Genomic DNA, 9,513 nt, shown 5'->3' with positions numbered 1-9,513 from the left:
CTCTCTCTCTCTCTCTCTCTCTCTCTCTCTCTCTCTCTCTCTCTGCAACAATCACCGTGGTAGACCAGTAGCATAGTGCACGCACACACACACACACACACACACACACACTCTGCAACAATCACCGTGGTACACCAGTAGCATAGTGCACGCACACACACACACACGCACACACTCTGCAACAATCACCGTGGTAGACTAGTAGCATAGTGCACGCGCACACACATACACACACACACACACTCTCTCTCTCTCTCTCTCTCTCTCTGCAACAATCACCGTGGTAGACCAGTAGCACAGGACACACACACCTGTAGCTGGTCAGAAGTTAAGTCCAGAGTGACACTACTCTTAACGCTTAGGAAGAAAAATTGGGCGCAGGAGCAGGGGAGAAGGGAAAAGAAGGAAGGAGTAGGGGGAAGAGAGAAGAGAAAGAGGAAACACCCTGAGAATGCCCAAACCCATGGGCTTTTTCCTCACCCATTCCCACTTCACAGCCTCTTCACCCCAAAAACAAAATACCAGGGGATCCTGAATCATCCTCTTAAGCATAGATTGGTTCCATTTTGACTTCCTCTCAGGGTAGGATTCTTAACCTGTGCTCCACAGGCTGTCCTGGTTGTGAGATGTGAGGTTAATGGGAAAGTGCCATCAACAGATTCTCAAGGTTAAGAGCTCCCCTACAAGTTATGAACCACTGTTGGGCCAGAACTAGATGAAAATAAGGGAAGTGATGAAACTGGACAGTCTGTTCTTCATCGTTTTGTTTCCTTCCTGTTTCCAGCCTTAGAAGCTGTTTGCTTGATCTAATGCTAGAGGAGAGCAAGCAAGCAATGAGGCTGTAATCATCGAGTCAGTGAGGGGCGAGGGATGAAACAAACACACTACCAGAAAGTCTTGGACTGCGTTTTTTAAAGAGAGTTTTTGGGCTGGAGGTGGAGAGTGGGGGATGTATTATCTCTGAGGCCAGCGTAAGAAAACAGATGAGTACGAAGCTAGTATCCCAGGGTCTAAGGAATAAATCAGGAAGGCTCCCAGGGCCTCGAGCAGTGAGAAGCTCAGAGTCACTTCAAAGGACTTCATGAGTCACATCTCTTATCTCTTCTTGGAACCCAGTCCCCAGTCCTAGAAGCTCAAAGCCCTGCTAAAGAACTGCAGGGAGCTCCTGTCTTCCCACTACCTGTCCAGGGAATTAGGAAAACCTACTCACCCCCATAAAGGGTGCAAAGATGGGTTCCTGGAACCTGGAATTCCAACTCTGAATACTCATGCACTGTGCCCCTCGCCCAAACACTGCGCAAAAGGATGCTTTGGTTCTGTGATGAGATTAGTATTGGAACAGGTACCTGTGAATTATAAAGTGGGCTACTTCTACAGGATTACTTAAAGGTTGGCTGTGGGCTCTACCATTAAAGATCACAATTTATGTATGAAACATGTTAGATGAGTTTCAAGTTCTAGGTAACTGATAAGTGAACTTTTCAGAACAAACTTGAAAACAGTTCACTTATAAGTTATGTCATATCCAATCACTGAACAAATCACATAGAGCTCTAAAAAAATACCACCTTTCAGCTACAGAATTTTTGCTATAGAAAGTGTTCTGGTAGCCAATTCCTTTTGTGTTGTTGTGGTTGTTCTTTAAATAAAAGTACAAATAATCATGTGGAATGAAATCTAGAAGAGGCTAAGATCAGGAATCTTTTTTCTTTTAAGGTTTTCAATTTTAAAACAATGAAATTAATCAAAGTTGTACTTTGTAGGAGGCAAAGAAGGTTTGGGGAATACATCAGTTAATGACCTGAAAATAAAAACTGGCAAATTTTTCTTTTTATTAATGTCTGTATTTGTCAATAGCCTATTCAGTGATGAATCCACAGGCTGTCGAGAAGAGAAAGGTAACGTTGATGGTATTACAAATTCGTAATAAAATGTCACTCTTGCTTACAACCGAATATTTTATCTGAGACTACTTTATAAGCTGCTGGTATTATTCTATAGGGAAGGAAGGGTTTAGAAGTTCTCTAGTACAAATATACTACCAATTGTAACTCTCAAAATCACCATGTTTAAAAATTGTTAAATAGGGGAAATAGTATAGTTTCATTTGAAGAGCTTAAGTATAATAAAAATGGAAGTTTAAAATCTAAAATTCACTTTTGGCAACTTTGATTGCTCCCCTGCTCCAAGAAACTCAGGTTAAGAGAATACAGTATTCCATGACGATGTATCCATCGAGTTCTTCCCATTCTAATTAGTAATCAGATTGATTACAACTGATTAAAAAGAAGAAAGTGGTATCATTTAAAATAGGCCCACACACTTTACCTTTCCTACAAGGTAGGTAAAAATTATTTGTACTATCTATGAAAAGATTTAGTTTTGTTGCACAAAACCTTTCCCTGGAATCATTCTTCCTCTGGGATGAAGCCCAATAGCAGTGTTGTTCAATGGGCAGCTGGTGGGGGGGTTGAGGGGGGCGCCAAGTCCCCCAGTGCCGCCAAAAAGAGGACAATGTGACTCCTGAAGCACTTCGTTCCATTTGCAGAGGTGAGGAAAGCTTATTTTAGAAGAATTAAAGCTAGAGAATAAATAGTTATATCTATGAAAAATCATGAATAATAATAAAAGCTGCTATTTTCTGAAGAAATAACAGCTCACGTTATCAGCTTGTAGATTGTAGGCACACGATGATGTAATTAGCAGCCTAACAAAACTCTAAACACTTTCTCCCTTTGCCATGAGCACACCTAATGAATTAGGAGAAATAAACATCATTTCAAACGGTTTACAAGAATAAGAGTAACAAATCTGTATAGTCATTATGTCATCACGTAAGCACTATATTCTCAGCCTGTCACAACCCAAACCGGTTGGCTTCATAGCACACTTATAAGCCTAAAACTTGAAAAATCATAATGTAAAATAAGGTAATTGAATATGAAACTTTGAGCGGAAGGAGTTAACATAAAGAACCCAAAAAAGGTGTTATTCTTTAAAATTCTAAGCACTCATAAAAGGATTATACAGAACAAAAAATTACAAAACAATGCTGATTATCAATTCAAGAAAATTTCACTCCTTAATCCAAAGCCCCAATTGCTTTGTAACATTCCCAGGTTTACTGGGGCTTTTATACGCCCTTTACTTTTTCTCACAAAACACATGGCAGAGTTCTTAATCTCACAGATGTATATCTTAATGTTTTCTCTGTCACTCAGACTTTTGGTTGATACGTTCGTTGCCTTCCTGGGTGTACTATTTTGTAAACATTTTTCTTCACTTATTTTTTTGTATTGTGTTTAATCCGGTTTTCCTGGTAGCTGATGAGATGCTAGCGAGCAAGGACCAGCTATTATACTCCCTAACCTTTCACAATTTCAAGTGCAGAGAATGGTGCTCTGGGATCACGCAGTAAATACACCAATTAGTTGGTATGTCAGTCCTTCATGAACCTCGGCAACTTTTCAGCAAGCTACCTGCTTAAAACTTAACCTAATTCCAGAATACAGATGTTACAGCCAATGTTGGAAATCATCTACCAGACATTGTGTTTACAGCGCCAGAGTTTTAAAAGCAAGTTAACTGTTTATATTAGCATCTAATCTCTCTTTTAGGATTTAGGTTTTCATATTTATCATCTAGAAAACTCCTCATCCTCTAAAATGACACATGCATCCATTTAAGAATTAGCTAAAAGATAATGTATGGAGGACAGTGTTGAGTTCTGTATGTTTTCTCCCCCAGGAGGGCTAGGTGTTGATTTTTGCCCCCCTCCTTTTTGTCTCTCTCTCACCATCTTTGACAGACTTCTTTTCCAGTACTTATTTGAAAAATTAAGATATTCATATAATTATATTAAGGAGATAAAATATACTAAGAAAAAGTAAGGAATTCAGCTATGGGAGCTACGTGTTGAGTCTGTTTTTGGCTTAGCCATCACCATCCCCTTTACACTTTCCCTCCATATTAAGAAATGTTTAGTTTCTGCTAAAAATTAGTGTGTGTGCTCAAATGTGCATGATTGTTTCACACACATGGTTCTAAGGATTTTGCTGCATCATCTAGCCAAGTTCCCACTGGTAAAAGTCCGTATCATCCAAGTGCTGCCTTCATGAGGCACAGCCAACTTCCATCGGGCTTGACTATCCGCTAAAATAATAGAGCTAAGAAACTGGAACATTTAAATTCATTCCACATAAATCTCCATTCCAATGTTCAATTTTGAGTCTACAGTTTGATTTTACACCAAATATTACAGCATTACATTTAAATCACTCAAATATCATTACTACATTTTCTTTAATAAAGGTATGTGACATTGAATATAGAACTTCTACTTCAGAGCAACTTGATATGTTCCTGCTCATTCCTCTAACCCCAATGAATGGAATAATGAGGTAGGTGGCTGAATGTCATGTTTAGGGTTATGCAACAGTGAGCAATTGAGAGAGAACTAATTCTGAACACCTCAATGTTAGTTCATGTTTCAGATGGTATCCATTAAATGAATACATGTATTTGCCAAGTCTGAAATACATTTCTTTAAGAAGGGGATTTTCTTGAAAATTGAGCAAGAAAAAGTTTGAATTATGTTGGTGGGGGCCATTGATAGAAAGCAAAGACAGGTTGAGTCACCAATTCATCACATGTAACATTTCCGCCCTCAATATAATACTCTGAGATTTTTTTTTCTGACACCATATGCTTTAATGAGGAATGTACCAAAAGGTACTTTTGATTCCACAAATGAAGCACTGACCAACTGATATGTGATTCCTCCCAGGGATCTTACTCAATCCATAAAATAATTTAGAGTTGTCATGATATTAACAAAATAAATCAAAAGACAAATCAAACTATAATGAGACTGCTACAGAAAATTAGACTGGATTATGATATTTGTACATTTTGGTCGACATTTTTTCCTGGTCTATAAAAAATTCGCATGTACTTATTCTGAATAATAATAGTCACTAACAAGCATTTATTTAGCATCTATTTATCTAGCAGCTACTGTTCCGTGTCTCAAGCAAGAAACCAGGGAGGAGCTGATATCCTTTGCAGAAAGACTTACAGTGGGACAGGAGAGTAAACTTTAGTGGCACTGCGCATTCAATAAAAAACAAACCAGACAAAAAATTCATCATCCTTAAAAACAATGACTAATATGTAAGTGTCCGTATCATTTTTTTACTAAGCACTTATCCTTCCATTCTATATTTCCCTCACATGAATTTTACTGGGTAAGTAGACATGGGGAAAAATATTTTATTTTCTGGAAACCCTCTATTTAATTAAAAAAAAAAAAAAAGAAAGACCCTTTTGTCTTTAGCTAAAAGACCCATAACTTAATATTTCAGTACTCATTAAGTAAGCTGGGGTAATTTTAAAGTTTCAATAAACCATTAAAACAAATACAAAGTCTAAGCAATATATCAGTAAAGTTTTAAAATGTTTTTTCTTGAAACTGTATTACATGGAAACTGCCCAAATTTGAACTTAAACTCAAAACCAATATTGCCAACCATGTAAGGTATATCTAGTTATACTAATACTAAATCTAAAACTTTCCTACTTCACTTCTCTTTTCCTCTTCCTTTCCAGTAGCTTGAGATTTGGCTCCCAGCATATGAAAACATAATAGATGCTATGGGAAATCCAAAAGAAAGATCTCTCTCAGGGGAAGAATGCTACAGTACTGCATTATAATGCATCTTCATTTTAACCATCCCGTAACCTTGAGTCTTCCAATACCACTTCTAGACAGTCACACTATTCCATTCACCAAAGGAACGGAGGTGTATTCAGGGTGTAAAACGTGGCATGGCTGTATTGATCTATTTAAGCAAACTTTATTCACGGTATAAATACGGTTACTTGTTAGGACACAAAGCACCCTGAGTCCTAATATCATGCCTCTGTTATCTCCCAACCACCTTACCATACTTAGTAGTTCTATATATCAAATCATAAACTGAAAGTCCTAGAGAAACAGATTGACACAATAGTCATATGGGGACCAAGTAAAAGTTAAGGCATTCAACAAAATGTTTATGCACAAAAATTCAATGCAGAAGACCTACTTTGTTCTGGAGCCTTTATTAATATAATCCCAAATTATATCACTCATTATGTTTCACGTTTTGAAGCTAGGTAATATGTTCTTTAGCATACACTTATATAAAAATAACTTTAAAAGAAACTTTGGTTTGGAAAGACTTCTTTAGTATAGACAATACTATTTATGCATAAACACTTAAAAACCAAGCTTTCAAAATGGTATGTCTTATAGAAATATCTTTGGATAACTATGAATAAATATCACAAATCTGTAAATTGCATTTAGTTCGTACAGAATATTAGCTAAGCACGTAAGAAACATTTTGTACTTTCCTTTCTTCAAAAGAAATAAAGTATTTCAATTCCCATATATATTTGCAGACATGCATTGGCAGTAATGTAGGTTGTAGGATCTTTGAAATAAACAGACCATGAGGAGTGTCTTTATACTAAGTGAAAGTAATATAGTCAATATTTGAAAAGGTGCACATACAAATCTTTAGGTTAAAATATGCTAAATTGTCAGACTTTTTTCCTGTACAGCTGAAAAGTTGTTACCAAATTTAATTTTTCATAATATAGTATGGGTCATTTATAATTCAGAAAATCCTTTAGAACAGTATGTGCTTATATTTACGAAGCTACATCAAACTACCTCCTAGAATGAATGTGTCAGGTGATAAAGAGAGCCTGCTGTGATAAGACCACCCTGACAGAGAAACACAAAAAAACCCAACAAGCATGTAAAATCGGGTTACTTGTAATCTATGTCACTCCACACCAAGATATTAAGAAAATTTCACAAACTCCTTCATTTCCACTCATGTCCTGCCCTTTCATGGCATCTTCAGATTTACTTTATGTTTAATACAGTCGTACTACTTTTCTAATGATTTTCTCTTTCTGTCAAAGCACAAAGCATGCTGATACGGTCACACGCTGTAATAGAGCTGCACAGATTTTTGTTGCTGTTGTTGTTAATAAGTGGAGTAGTGACCAAGATGTTTTCATGGGGAAAACATACTAAATAAAATTTCCACAACAGACTCTGATTGGATGACTAACTCAAGAATTGTTATTTGACATATGTCAATTTCTTAATGTATGAAAACAAAACTCATTTTCAAGTGTCATTTTAACTGGTATGTATTCCTCCTCATGAAAGGAAATCCCATCCATGTATGCTTTCTTGATTCAAAACCATCACATCCATCTCTTGATTGCTATCACTTCGTAAACAACCATGCCATTCCTCAGTTTTTGATATAGCTTCCAAACAGAAGTTTCAAAACAACCCTGACTAGCAAACACCTCACTGTACTTTAAACAGACTGATGTTTTCTATCGCATGTTTCAGGAAGGTTAAACGACGCACGCACACAGACAAGGATCATCACTGCAGACAACAGATTCTAAGTGAGAGTATTAATTCTTTAGGTAGATTAGGCAACACTTGTTTTTAAACTAACTACCAATCAAACGAAGTCACTTATTTTTTATAATGACTCACCTTACCATGTTACCAGCAAATAAGTCAGGGAGAAAAAACAGAGCTATGCGTTTCAAACTGTGCTTACCTAAAATCTGCATCTGGTCACTTTACATTTTAGGAGATGCCCCTTTCTGGGATAAGCAAGATACGTACTTAAAATAGGGAATTTAGGTTTAATTATCGAACTCTTAATACCATGTTATATAGGTCAAGTCAGTACGTGTGTCTCTCTGTTCTGAAACAAAGAAACTCAGAGTAATAGGATTTCAAATTTCATAGTAGAAATAGCAAGATATGTTTTGAGAATGTCATTTACGGTAACACAAATCAATATTAAATGCTTTATGCAGGAAGCACACTTTCAGAAAATGGGCCCTAAAGCTTTCTGGGATCCGACCCTAATTACTGGAGCAGGCTCTTGCCGTTTGTCTCTCTCTTCAATTATTTACAGGGCAAAAAGAGCCAAATGGCATTGCATTAGCTATATTAAATGCTATGTACTTGGTTTCTAACTTACTAATGGTACATAAAAATTGCTAAGGTGAATGTGCCTGTAGAAACATGGCCCTTTTTCTTCTTCACCTGAGTGTATCTATTTATTATTCATATAGTTAAGTGTTGAATAGGCTGTCCTTTAGGCACCCAATGCTGCATAATTTAAACAAGTGCATTAAACATATATTATATCTAAAAGGTACTGCATTGATTACACCTCAAAATTTCTTTGAACAAGCTGTACGTACAATGTACCTCACAAAAAATGAGCACCTCCCTTGGGTCCCTGAAAACAAATATGTGGGGATCACACAGAAATGAATAATGAGTATCCTTGTTTCTACCATCTTGCTGCTTTCTGGCTACCCAAAGTAAGATGAGAATTGAGGAGAACAAAAAGGAGGTCCTTGATTACTAGAAAATTTCTGGTCTGCGTGCTGACAAGTGTCCTTTTTTTACATGAGCAAATACTGAGCTATGTTGTAGGTACATAACACGGACCACACACACTGTAAGAAAGAAAAGCTTATCAAGATCGAATCAGAGATTCTTTGCATCAGGCCAGGAATGTCCTCTGCGAGCAAGGAGGACATGATTACAACCTACCAGAGAAAGTTCAGACACTGCATTCATACTTGATTCTTTTGTGATCTAGAAAGGCACCTGGGGTAGTGATGGGAGATGCTAATCGCTGAAGAAGGCTGCTGCCTCTCAAATTATGGAAGAAGCTTCCAAGGCAGTGAAACCCTTACTTTCATGGGCCCAATATATACATATATTCATTTTATTGAGTTCGGAATACCTCAAATCTCACTATAAAAATAAGATAGGCCCACTAACAAGGTACCCGGGGTCCCTAGAAAGTCAGTCGCAATTTCTATGGCTACATGTCATCAGCTGTGTTACCTAAGAGTATGCCAAGGCCACTTTTGAGAAAGCACCCCTGGAAATCGATCTGTGGTCAACATACTAGGTAGCATTTTTCTAAACTAAATATAAAGTCACTTCTTTGCCCTGAAATCTGCCTATTGTCCTTCCTTTGCAAAAGCTACAGGGCAGATTGAAAGAAACATCAGTGAACGGGGAGTGAACTTTGGCCACTTTTTCACCCAAAACACCAGCGTAAAAGTAGAAATCAGTAACCAGGTGAAGTGCCACACCGCACAAAGATCAAGGCGAGGGGCGGGCGCGCAAGGCCGGAGGCGGGGAAGAAAATGTCCCGTCCCCCCCACTTCAAGCCCCAGTCATCGCGCGCGCGGGAGGTTGAGGGGCGTCCCTGGGGGCCCCGAGGCTGTGCACCCCTCCGAGGAAAGGCAAGAGTTAGTGCTCGCAGGGCGAGGCCCAGGAGAAGCGGTCGAAAAGCCGCGCCGCCCGCGGTCCTGCCGCCGAGCCACCGGCGTCGGCGGCCGAGCAGCCACCGCTCGGAGAGGGGCGCCGCTCGGCCCCGCGACCCTCCCCGCCTC

At 38.3% G+C, this 9,513-nt stretch overlaps 1 protein-coding gene across 4 annotated transcripts in view; it reads right to left on the bottom strand.

The window, feature by feature from the left end:
* Positions 1-9,513, bottom strand: part of RBMS1 (RNA binding motif single stranded interacting protein 1) — a 211,934-nt gene that overhangs the window by 201,766 nt on the left and 655 nt on the right. The window lies entirely within an intron of this gene.

The sequence above is a fragment of the Suricata suricatta genome, chromosome 3 (genome assembly GCF_006229205.1).
Source record: "Suricata suricatta isolate VVHF042 chromosome 3, meerkat_22Aug2017_6uvM2_HiC, whole genome shotgun sequence".
Classification (NCBI taxonomy): domain Eukaryota; kingdom Metazoa; phylum Chordata; class Mammalia; order Carnivora; family Herpestidae; genus Suricata; species Suricata suricatta.
Note: the sequence above shows the minus strand (reverse complement) of the source record. Positions and strands in the feature narration are given on the sequence as shown.